The sequence below is a fragment of the Mustela erminea genome, chromosome 21, assembly GCF_009829155.1.
Source record: "Mustela erminea isolate mMusErm1 chromosome 21, mMusErm1.Pri, whole genome shotgun sequence".
Classification (NCBI taxonomy): Eukaryota; Metazoa; Chordata; class Mammalia; order Carnivora; family Mustelidae; genus Mustela; species Mustela erminea.
Window position 1 is genome coordinate 34,833,455 of NC_045634.1, and position 13,038 is coordinate 34,846,492.

The 13,038-nt window shown below is 39.2% G+C and overlaps 1 pseudogene; it reads left to right on the top strand.

Annotated features, from left to right (window-relative positions):
* LOC116581827 overlaps positions 1–12,729 on the top strand; it is a 39,907-nt pseudogene extending 27,178 nt beyond the window's left edge.
* The last annotated feature ends 309 nt before the right edge of the window (positions 12,730–13,038 follow it).

Below are 13,038 nucleotides of genomic sequence, written 5' to 3' on the forward strand. Positions count from 1 at the left end.
ATTTGTAACTACAAATTCCTTTTTAGATGTTATAACCAACCAAATTTTCTATTTTGATGTCTTCCTTCCTAAGTGGAGCTTTTTATGGAATCTAGTTATTTCAAGTTACTTTTCAAAATTCTAAGTGTAAAGTTGTTCATGATATAATTACCCTATTTTTCATGTTTCTATTACTTTGAGTCATACTCTTTTCATTTCTGATATTGTATTTTGGGTTTTTCCCACTTTTCTTTGAAATCGTTCCTGCTTGATGTTTGCCAGGTCTTATACTTGTTTTGTATTTCCCAAGGACCAACTTTTTCAACTAATTTTCTTGTGAGATGCTCCAAAGTTTCATTTTTTCCTCCAGCTGACATATTCATCATGTCTTTTAAGTTCGATATTTGCATGATATATGGATCTACTTACATCATCATTTTTGTTGTCTGGGTGGTGTCATGCCCTTTTCTCTAGGCATGCTTACTCATTTTTATTGAATGAGAAAGGTTTTGTAAATAATGTAGAGGATCCCTGCAGGATTTGCGCTCTCCTCTGCCAGGGAGAGAGAATGGATCAAAATGAGGAGCTGGACCTAAGGGGGGGGGGCTGCCATTTTGGTAAGGGGGGCCTGTTTCTGACTCTCCCTGCTATGTCCTCACAGGCAGGGATCCCCCTCGAGCTGAAGCCTGGTGTACTTGTAGGTTCTCTCCTGAGCTTGAATATTTGTGGGCTCCAAATTATAGAAGCTGGAAAAGCCTCCTTGCTTGTCAGAGGCTGACTCCTTGCCAATTTAGCCTTCCTCCCATGCAGCTTCAAAAGACAGTAGACATCAAACTACATACCCGAGGAAGGAACCGTGCTTCTCCAGTCCCTGCAGCACGTTCATGTTGATCTTTCTAGCCCTGGAAGATGGCCAGAGCCTCAACTGGTTTCTCAAGTCTGCAACAGTGGCTTTGGATTCATACCTTTTGCTGTGCACCTGAAGCTGGCAGATATCCCCAAAAAATAGGACTATGTAATATGAGTGAGGATCTAAAGGCTTGTAGATCTCATTTTTCAGTATTTCTCTTATGCCTTTAAATAGGGGCATATATTATATGATTTTATACTGACGTTGGATTTGCCATAATCCACTCCATTCTTCCCAGAAGCAGATATGCATTGTATTACAATGTGTCTCCTGATTTTATTGTTAATGATTTAATTGTTAATTCAGTTGAGGACATTTGCTAATGTTTATGAAAGAAATCTTCTCTTGGGATATTAATAGTAAGATTTTCTGACCCCATAACAAATTAACAGTCAGAATTATTCCTTCTTTTTGGTCTGTAAATATTTGGCTTTATTTCTTCTGTGAAGCTTTGGAAGAATTCACTGATGAAGACCTTTTTTGTATAGTTTTTTTTTTTTTTTTTGAGACGTTTGTCACTTTTTAATACACAGAAAATATTTCACTGGAGAACTTTTATTATTTTTCTATTTTTTTCAAAGATTTTATTTATTCGACAGAGAGAGACACAGTGAGAGAGGGAACACAAGCGGGAGAGTGGGTGAGGGAGAAGCAGGTTCCCTGCCTAGCAGAGAGCCCAATATGGGGCTCGATCCCGGGAAGCTGGGATCATAACCTGAGCTGCAGGCAGATGCTTAATGACTGAGCCACCCAGGTGCCCCTCGTTAGAGCATCTAATGTTTGGTTATTTGTGTTCTTCTAAAATAGTGGTTGTCAATTTCCCCCATATGTTTTACTTATCAACAAAGAGTTGTTCCTAAATGTTTTCACAAAAGGTTATCATGTACCGGGAGTGTTTGTCTTCATTTCTGGTGTTGGTACTTTGTATGTTCCATTTTTATTCTTACCGCTCTTACTAAGAGGTTATTTTATCAATTAGTTTTTCAGAAATCAATCACTGAGCATAAAGCCTTCCTCAACTCTCTCTCGTCTATGTCATTACACCTCGCTCTTTATTATTTCCTACCTTCTGCCTGTTTGGGTTGGTTCTTTCGCATTGGTCTTCGGTCTTTCGTCACTCAGGTTTCCGGGCATACATTCACTCCCAATCTGTAGCTTTCCTTGCATCCCACAGCAGGACTCACTGTCATGACCATTTCCTAGTGTTTTCACCTTCCCATTTACGTGGCTTCTTTGACAACAGTTGTTTTCGTAATGTGCGTTTCTATATTTCAAAATACTTGAGATGTTTTAAGTTACTTTTTAAATTTTTAATTTTTTATAAACATATATTTTTATCCCCAGGGGTACAGGTCTGTGAATCTCCAGGTTTACACACTTTACAGCACTCACTAAAGCACATACCCTTTTTATATATTTTCTAATTTCACTTGATTAAAGAGCACGCCTTGTATCACGAGAGGCCTTTGACATTTTGTGAATCTGCTTTTAGTTCCTACATAACGGCACTTCCAGTTAATGTTTTTCTGTGCATCCAAGACACATGTATACGTAGCTATTAGAGGCTGTGTTTTATATGTTGCTTGAGACAGATTTATTATGTGTTTCAAGTTATCTGGTACCTTACTGACTGTCACCTGTTCTATCAGTCACTGTGAGATGTATATACAAAAAAATTGCAGATTTTAAATTTCACTTTATATATGTCAAATCTACATTATTATGTTATGAAAGCAGACCAAGTCCCCATCGCCTGATGTATAGATAAAGAAGATACTACACACAATCGAATGTGACTCGGCCATAAAAAGAATGAAACCTTGACATTTGCAATGATATGGATGGAGCCAGAGTAGAATGTTTACTACAAACATTGGGGTGCATGTATCCCTTTGAATTAGTGTGTGGGGTTTTTTTGGCCAATACCCAGTCGTGTGGTTCCTGGATCATAGGGTAGTTCTCTTCTTAATGTTTTGAGGTCAGTATGGTCAATCTTCTATACCATCATTTTTTTAAATTATTGTTTTATGATCTAAATTTCCATCCTGTTTTTAATTTTCTGTATCCTTTTAAATTATGTATTTTCAGCATAGTTGGGATTTGTTTCTAAAATTCTTTTAATCTTTGTCTTTTAATTAGAATAGAGAGATTAGGTTTATTTTGAGTGATATATTTCAATTTCTAATGTCATTCTATTATTTTTCTATTTACCAAATCTTTCTATATTTTTGTTCTTCTCTTTTTTCTTCTTTGGGAGTAATAAAATATTTTTTTTTTATTTTTAATTTTTTATTTCCAGCATAACAGTATTCATTATTTTTGCACCACACCCCGTGCTCCATGCAATCCGTGCCCTCTATAATACCCACCACCTGGTACCCCAACCTCCCACCCCCCGTCCCTTCAAAACCCTCAGATTGTTTTTCAGAGTCCATAGTCTCTCATGGTTCACCTCCCCTTCCAATTTCCCCCAACTCCCTTCTCCACTCTAAGTCCCCATGTCCTCCATGCTATTTGTTATGCTCCACAAATAAGTGAAACCATATGATAATTGACTCTCTCTGCTTGACTTATTTCACTCAGCATAATCTCTTCCAGTCCCGTCCATGTTGCTACAAAAGTTGGGTATTCATCCTTTCTGATGGAGGCATAATACTCTATCCCCAGGGGTACAGGTCTGTGAATCACCAGGTTTACACACTTCACAGCACTCACCAAAGCACATACCCTCCCCAATGTCCATAATCCCACCCCCTTCTCCCAAACCCCCTCCCCCCAGCAACCCTCAGTTTGTTTTGTGAGATTAAAAGTCACTTATGGTTTGTCTCCCTCCCAATCCCATCTTGTTTCATTTATTCTTCTCCTACCCACTTAAGCCCCCATGTTGCATCACCACTTCCTCATATCAGGGAGATCATATGATAGTTGTCTTTCTCTGCTTGACTTATTTCGCTAAGCATGATACGCTCTAGTTCCATCCATGTTGTCGCAAATGGCAAGATTTCATTTCTTTTGATGGCTGCATAGTATTCCATTGTGTATATATACCACATCTTCTTGATCCATTCATCTGTTGATGGACATCTAGGTTCTTTCCATAGTTTGGCTATTGTGGACATTGCTGCTATAAACATTCGGGTGCTTGTGCCCCTTTGGATCCCTACGTTTGTATCCTTAGGGTAAATACCCAATAGTGCAATTGCTGGGTCATAGGGCAGTTCTATTTTCAACATTTTGAGGAACCTCCATGCTGTTTTCCAGAGTGGCTGCACCAGCTTGCATTCCCACCAACAGTGTAGGAGGGTTCCCCTTTCTCCGCATCCTCGCCAGCATCTGTCATTTCCTGACTTGTTGATTTTAGCCATTCTGACTGGTGTGAGGTGATATCTCATTGTGGTTTTGATTTGTATTTCCCTGATGCCGAGTGATATGGAGCACTTTTTCATGTGTCTGTTGGCCATCTGGATGTCTTCTTTGCAGAAATGTCTGTTCATGTCCTCTGCCCATTTCTTGATTGGATTATTTGTTCTTTGGGTGTTGAGTTTGCTAAGTTCTTTATAGATTCTGGACACTAGTCCTTTATCTGATATGTCATTTGCAAATATCTTCTCCCATTCTGTCAGTTGTCTTTTGATTTTGTTAACGGTTTCCTTTGCTGTGCAAAAGCTTTTGATCTTGATGAAATCCCAATAGTTCATTTTTGCCCTTGCTTCCCTTGCCTTTTGCGTTGTTCCTAGAAAGATGTTGCTGTGGCAGAGGTCGAAGAGGTTGCTGCCTGTGTTCTCCTCAAGGATTTTGATGGATTCCTTTCGCACATTGAGGTCCTTCATCCATTTTGAGTCTATTTTTGTGTGTGGTGTAAGGAAATGGTCCAATTTCATTTTTATGCTTGTGGCTGTCCAATTTTCCCAGCACCATTTATTGAAGAGGCTGTCTTTTTTCCATTGGACATTCTTTCCTGCTTTGTCGAAGATTAGTTGACCGTAGAGTTGAGGGTCTATTTCTGGGCTCTCTATTCTGTTCCATTGATCTATGTGTCTGTTTTTGTGCCAGTACCATGCTGTCTTGATGACGACAGCTTTGTAATAGAGCTTGAAGTCCGGAATTGTGATGCCACCAACGTTGGCTTTCTTTTTCAATATCCCTTTGGCTATTCGAGGTCTTTTCTGGTTCCATATAAATTTTAGCATTATTTGTTCCATTTCTTTGAAAAAGATGGATGGTACTTTGATAGGAATTGCATTAAATGTGTAGATTGCTTTAGGTAGCATAGACATTTTCACAATATTTATTCTTCCAATCCAGGAGCATGGAACATTTTTCCATTTCTTTGTGTCTTCCTCAATTTCTTTCATGAGTACTTTATAGTTTTCTAAGTATAGATTCTGTGTCTCTTTGGTTAGGTTTATTCCTAGGTATCTTATGGTTTTGGGTGCAATTGTAAATGGGATGGACTCCTTAATTTCTCTTTCTTCTGTCTTGCTGTTGGTGTAGAGAAATGCAACTGATTTCTGTGCATTGATTTTATATCCTGACACTTTACTGAATTCCTGTATAAGTTCTAGCAGTTTTGGAGTGGAGTCTTTTGGGTTTTCCACATATAGTATCATATCATCTGCGAAGAGTGATAATTTGACTTCTTCTTTGCCGATTTGGATGCCTTTAATTTCCTTTTGTTGTCTGATTGCTAAGGCTAGGACCTCTAGTACTATGTTGAATAGCAGTGGTGATAATGGACATCCCTGCCGTGTTCCTGACCTTAGCGGAAAAGCTTTCAGTTTTTCTCCATTGAGAATGATATTTGCGGTGGGTTTTTCATAGATGGCTTTGATGATATTGAGGTATGTGCCCTCTATCCCTACACTTTGAAGAGTTTTGATCAGGAAGGGATGCTGTACTTTGTCAAATGCTTTTTCAGCATCTATTGAGAGTATCATATGGTTCTTGTTCTTTCTTTTATTGATGTGTTGTATCACATTGACTGATTTGCGGATGTTGAACCAACCTTGCAGCCCTGGAATAAATCCCACTTGGTCGTGGTGAATAATCCTTTTAATGTACTGTTGAATCCTATTGGCTAGTATTTTGTTGAGTATTTTCGCATCTGTGTTCATCAAGGATATTGGTCTATAGCTCTCTTTTTTGGTGGGATCCTTGTCTGGTTTTGAGATCAAGGCCATGCTGGCCTCATAAAATGAGTTTGCAAGTTTTCCTTCCATTTCTATTTTTTGGAACAGTTTCAGGAGAATAGGAATTAGTTCTTCTTTAAATGTTTGGTAGAATTCCCCCGGGAAGCCGTCTGGCCCTGGGCTTTTGTTTGTTTGGAGATTTTTAATGACTGTTTCAATCTCCTTACTGGTTATGGGTCTGTTCAGGCTTTCTATTTCTTCCTGGTTCAGTTGTGGTAGTTTATATGTTTTTAGGAATGCATCCATTTCTTCCAGATTGTCAAATTTATTGGCGTAGAGTTGCTCATGGTATGTTCTTATAATAGTTTGTATTTCTTTGGTGTTAGTTGTGATCTCTCTTCTTTCATTCATGATTTTATTTATTTGGGTCCTTTCTCTTTTCTTTTTGATAAGTCGGGCCAGGGGTTTATCAATTTTATTAATTCTTTCAAAGAACCAGCTCTTAGTTTCGTTGATTTGTTCTATTGTTTTTTTGGTTTCTATTTCATTGATTTCTGCTCTGATCTTTATGATTTCTCTCCTCCTGCTGGGCTTAGGGTTTCTTTCTTGTTCTTTCTCCAGCTCCTTTAGGTGTAGGGTTAGGTTGTGTACCTGAGACCTTTCTTGTTTCTTGAGAAAGGCTTGTACCGCTATATATTTTCCTCTCAGGACTGCCTTTGTTGTGTCCCACAGATTTTGAACCGTTGTATTTTCATTATCATTTGTTTCCATGATTTTTTTCAATTCTTCTTTAATTTCCTGGTTGACCCATTCATTCTTTAGAAGGATGCTGTTTAGTCTCCATGTATTTGGGTTCTTTCCAAACTTCCTTTTGTGGTTGAGTTCTAGCTTTAGAGCATTGTGGTCTGAAAATATGCAGGGAATGATCCCAATCTTTTGATACCGGTTGAGTCCTGATTTAGGACCGAGGATGTGATCTATTCTGGAGAATGTTCCATGTGCACTAGAGAAGAATGTGTATTCTGTTGCTTTGGGATGAAATATTCTGAATATATCTGTGATGTCCATCTGGTCCAGTGTGTCGTTGAAGGCCTTTATTTCCTTGCTGATCTTTTGCTTGGATGATCTGTCCATTTCAGTGAGGGGAGTGTTAAAGTCCCCTACTATTATTGTATTATTGTTGATGTGTTTCTTTGATTTTGTTATTAATTGGTTTATATAGTTGGCTGCTCCCACGTTGGGGGCATAGATATTTAAAATTGTTAAATCTTCTTGTTGGACAGACCCTTTGAGTATGATATAGTGTCCTTCCTCATCTCTTATTATAGTCTTTGGCTTAAAATCTAATTGATCTGATATAAGGATTGCCACTCCTGCTTTCTTCTGATGTCCATTAGCATGGTAAATTCTTTTCCACCCCCTCACTTTAAATCTGGAGGTGTCTTCGGGCTTAAAATGAGTTTCTTGGAGGCAACATATAGATGGGTTTTGTTTTTTTATCCATTCTGATACCCTGTGTCTTTTGACAGGGGCATTAGGCCATTAACATTCAGGGTAACTATTGAGAGATATGAATTTAGTGCCATTGTATTGCCTGTAAGGTGACTGTTACTGTATATGGTCTCTGTTCCTTTCTGATCTACCACTTGTAGGCTCTCTCTTTGCTTAGAGGACCCCTTTCAATATTTCCTGTAGAGCTGGTTTGGTATTTGCAAATTCTTTCAGTTTTTGTTTGTCCTGGAAGCTTTTAATCTCTCCTTCTATTTTCAATGATAGCCTAGCTGGATATAGTATTCTTGGCTGCATGTTTTTCTCGTTTAGTGCTCTGAAAATATCATGCCAGCTCTTTCTGGCCTGCCAGGTCTCTGTGGATAAGTCAGCTGCCAATCTAATATTTTTACCATTGTATGTTACAGACTTCTTTTCCCGGGCTGCTTTCAGGATTTTCTCTTTGTCACTGAGACTTGTAAATTTTACTATTAGGTGACGGGGTGTGGGCCTATTCTTAGTGATTTGGAGGGGTGTTCTCTGAACCTCCTGAATTTTGATGCTCGTTCCCTTTGCCATATTGGGGAAATTCTCCCCAATAATTCTCTCCAGTATACCTTCTGCTCCCCTCTCTCTTTCTTCTTCTTCTGGAATCCCAATTATTCTAATGTTGTTTCGTCTTATGGTGTCACTTATCTCTCGAATTCTCCCCTCGTGGTCCAGTAGCTGTTTGTCCCTCTTTTGCTCAGCTTCTTTATTCTCTGTCATTTGGTCTTCTATATCACTAATTCTTTCTTCTGCCTCATTTATCCTAGCAGTGAGAGCCTCCATTTTTTATTGCACCTCATTAATATCTTTTTTGATTTCAACTTGGTTAGATTTTAGTTCTTTTATTTCTCCAGAAAGGGCTTTATATCTCTCGAGAGGGTTTCTCTAATATCTTCCATGCCTTTTTCGAGCCCGGCTAGAACCTTGAGAATTGTCATTCTGAACTCTAGATCTGACATATTACCAATGTCTGTATTGATTAGGTCCCTAGCCTTCGGTACTGCCTCTTGTTCTTTTTTTTGTGTTGAATTTTTCCGTCTTGTCATTTTGTCCAGATAAGAGTATATGAAGGGGCAAGTAAAATACTAAAAGGGTGGCAACAACCCCAGGAAAAAATGCTTTAACCAAATTAGAAGAGATCCAAAATCGTGAGGGGGGAGAAAGGGGATAAAAAGAGGTTCAAAAAGGAAGAAAGAAAAAAAAAGAAAAAAGAAAAAAAAAAAAGAAAAGAAAAGAATTAAAAAAAAGGAAAACACCTAAGAAAAATGTAAAAAAGAAAAAATATATTAGATAAACTAGTAAAAAATCGTTAAAAAAGAAAAAGGTAACAGTTAAAAAAAAAAAATTTACCCGAAGGCGAGGAAAAAAAAAAAAAAAAAACAAAAAATGAAAAAGAAAAAAATTAAATTAACTGCAAGACTAAAAAAAAATCACATGGAAAAAGCCATGAGTTCCGTGCTTTGCTTTCTCCTCCTCTGGAATTCTGCTGCTCTCCTTGGTATTGAAACCGCACTCCTTGGTAGGTGAACTTGGTCTTGGCTGGATTTATTGTGGATCTTCTCGGGGAGGGGCCTGTTGTAGTGATTCTCAAGTGTCTTTGCCCCAGGCGGAATTGCACCGCCCTTAGCAGGGGCCGGGGTGAGTAATCCCCTCGGGTTTGCTTTCAGGAGCTTTTGTTCCCTGAGTGCTTTTGTAGAGTTCCGGAGGACGGGAATACAAATGGCGGCCTCCTGGTCTCCGGCCCGGAGGAGCTGAGAGCCCAGGGCCCCACTCCTCAGTGCGCCCTCAGAGAATAGCGCCCAGTCACTCCCGTCTGCCTGACCTCCGGCCGCGCTCCGAGCTCACCGAGCCTGCGACCGGTTCAAGGTAACCCCGAGCCGCGAGCTTACTGTCGGCTCTGTCTCTGTAGCCGGCTTTCCCGTTCCAATACCCGCAAGCTCTGCGACACTCAGACACCCCCGATCCTTCTGTGACCCTGCGGGACCTGAGGCCACGCTGACCCCGCGTGGGCTTCGCCCCGGTTTAGCCTCTGGAGCGATGTCCCTCAGCGGAACAGACTTTTAAAAGTCCCGATTTTGGCGCCGTTGCTCCGCCGCTTGCCGGGAGCCGGCCCCTCCCCCCGGGGTCTATCTTCCCGTCGCTTTGGATTCACTTCTCCGCCGGTCCTACCTTTCAGAAAGTGGTTGTTTTTCTGTTTCCAGAATTGCTGTTCTTCTTCTCTTCGATCTGCCGATGGATTTTCAGGTGTTTGCAATCTTTAGATAAGCTATCTAGCTGATCTCCGGCTAGCTGAAGCAGTCTCAGCCTGCTACTTCTCCGCCATCTTGACTCCTCCCCCAGTAATAAAATATTTTTAATCCATTTAATCTTCTTCAGTAATTGTAATGACTCAGTCATGTCCCTTGGTTAAAATTTAATATTGAAGTCCTAACCCCCAACATGACTGTTTGGAGATAAAGACTTTAAGGAGGTAGTTAAGGTAAGTTGAGGGCATAAAGGGGGACTTACTTTGATAGGATCAGTGTCCTCATAAGAAGAGAAAGAGACACCAGAACCTTTTCTCTGAGGACACAGCAGGAACACAGCTTATTGCAAAACAGGTAGACGGTTCTCATCAGACACCAGCCCTGCCCAGCCTTGGTGTTGAGCTTCCAGCCTCTAGAACTGTGAGAAAACAAATTTCTGTTGTTTGAGGCTCCCAGGCTGCAGTATTATCTTGTCACGTCAGCTCGAACAGACGGAGGGAGTAAAGAGCTGTTCCTTTGTCATTTCAGTGGCTACCCTGCAGATTACATCATTCAGCCTTGCCTTACATAATAGAAACGTGACCTCTTGCCATTCCTGGACAAATAAATATGCCTTAAGTGTTTGTTATATATTTAAATTTTATGTTTATTTAGAATTCATCATTACTATTTTCATTTTTTGTGTTACACCATCAATATTTATTTAGGTTCATCCACGTAGTTCCTTTTATCATTGCTCATGCAGTGCTCTGTATTCATTCTGAAAGTTCGGTGCTTCCTTTTGCATTCATCTGGAAACTGGTGGACAGTGTTTCATTTAAGAGGTGTCTGGTGCTGCTGTGTGATTGTTCTTTGTTTAAAAATTTTTTCCCCTTATTTTGTCAAATAGTTTTGCTTGACATACCTTTTTTTGGTAGGCAAGTATTTACTTCCAGAAATTGAATATGTCATTTCATTGAAATCTGGTTTCTATAATTTCTGTTAAGAAATCAGCTATAAACCTCATTGGTGGTTTTTTTGTTGTTGTTGTTTTTGGTTTTTTTGAGGCAATATGCTGCTTTCCCTCTGAATTCTTTAGATTATTTTCTTTTTCTTCAGATTAGAGCAGTTTTGCTATAATATTTCTTGGTGAGAATTTCTTTTTTTTTTTTTTCCTTTTTTTTCCCCCTGGTAGTCCTAAATCTGAGAGATTCCATGTTTATCTTCAGTGATCTTTTTAAAGAACGCCTTTGTCCTGTTTCTCTCTTCTGCTTAGGATTCCAGTAGATACATAGACGTTACAGCATTTTATCAAGTCCAGTAGAACTCAACATTTTCTTTATTTCCCATATTTTTTCCCCCTCATGTTGAAGGATCTGGATATTGACTGCTGACCATTATTAATTCTCTGTGTGTTTAATCTACCATTTAACACAATACGTGAATTATTAATTTCAGTTTTTAATCAATTCTATAATTCCCACTATCTTTAGTTCTCTGGAATTTATAAAATTCCAGATGACCAGAATTCATGATTTCATTTATTTTTCTGATGATATTAATCACCACTATTTTAAGTAGAAGTAAATGTCCTTAACTCCAGACCCTGAGTCTGTTTCTGATAGGTCATTTTTCCCTGGTACTGCATCTTGGCATGCCTGGTGATTTTAGGTTAATTGTTGAATATTGTGTGTGAAAAATTGGGAGACCGTGGATACTGCTAACTTTATTTTCTTCAGCTTTTGTTAAGCAGTTATAGGGAAACCATCTTTATCTAATAATTGGATGAATTGAAGTATGATTTCAGTGTTCCATGCTTGTCCTCCCACTGTCTTTCCGGGGCCCCACTAGACCGCACGAGCAGCTCTTGTCAATTGCAGTTGTAACTCCGGGTGACAAAATCCTAAGGTCATCCGACTTGATGGATTACTTTTTTTTTCTCTTAACAACTTGATTGAGGTATTATCTGCATGCAGTAAACCACAATCATTTTAAGTGTACAATTCAGTGATCGTGCCTTTTAGCGCGTGTTCTCCATCCCAGCCGCTAGATCCCAGCAGCCACGAAGCGTTCTGTGGGCACTTGCCTGCCTTTCTTTGCTTTCTTCTTTTTCTCTTCTCTTCTTCTTCTTCTTCTCCCTCCCCTGCCCGCGTTTCTTCTCCTCTCCTCTCCTTTCCTTTCAATTTTTCTTTCTTTTCTTTTTCTTTCCTTTGTTTTCTTTCTTTCTTTCTTTCAACATTTCATATCATGGAGTCATAGAATATGTGGTTTTATTGTCTTGTTTCTTTCAGTTAGTAGTTTTCATTTACTATAGGGTTAGCGGTTCATCCATGCTATAGGATGTCTTCTTTTTTTTTTTTCCCTTTATTACTGCCATGTAGTCATCGATGGTCGCATAGACCACGTTGTGTTCATTAGCTCATTAGCTGATGGCACTTTGTTCCCTCTTTGGACTATTCTGTATAATGCTGTGGCGAACATTTGTGCCTATGTCTTTGTGTGAACACAGATTTTAATTTCTTGGGTAGATACCTAGGAGTAGAATTTCAGAATTGTAATTTTTCTAAAGTATTTTTAAAAGTGCCAAACTGTTTTCACAGTGGCTGGACCATATGTATGTTCTCACTAGTTTTCAGTCTTTCTTGTATCATTTGACTTCGGGAACATCCCTGTCTTAATTTGTGACAATTTTGGCCCTATCTCTTCACCACCTCTGATGGGTCCTACTCAGGTTCTTAACCTCTAAAATCGGAGTGCCACGCGCTTAGTTTTTAAAGCCTAGGACTGGATGAAATAACTGATTGTTAACAAAAGACAGAAATGAAAATATGTCTAAAAACAATCTTTACCTACATGATTTCTAAATTTATATTCTTAGGTCCGATCTTCCTCCCAAATGAACATCCACATCTGACTCGAGCTGGACATCTTTCCTTGGATTTACAACAGGTACGTATAAATTAGCATGTCTACACCTGCATTCCTGCTACCTGCTTACACTGTGCCATCGAATTTCTGCCCACCTTACATATTCTTCTCTTGTCCGATAAATACAAACTCCATCATTGCATTTGATCAGGCTCAATACTTTCCTTCCTAGTGCACATAGTCCGTAACTCACCGCTCGTTGTGCTGGTGCTACCCCACCCCCAAACACACTCAGAATCTGTCTTTACATCCTTCAGTCTAATCCAAGGAAAAATTATAACTAACCAGGATTATAACAGCAACATAACAAGGTTCCATGTTTCTCTTCTTG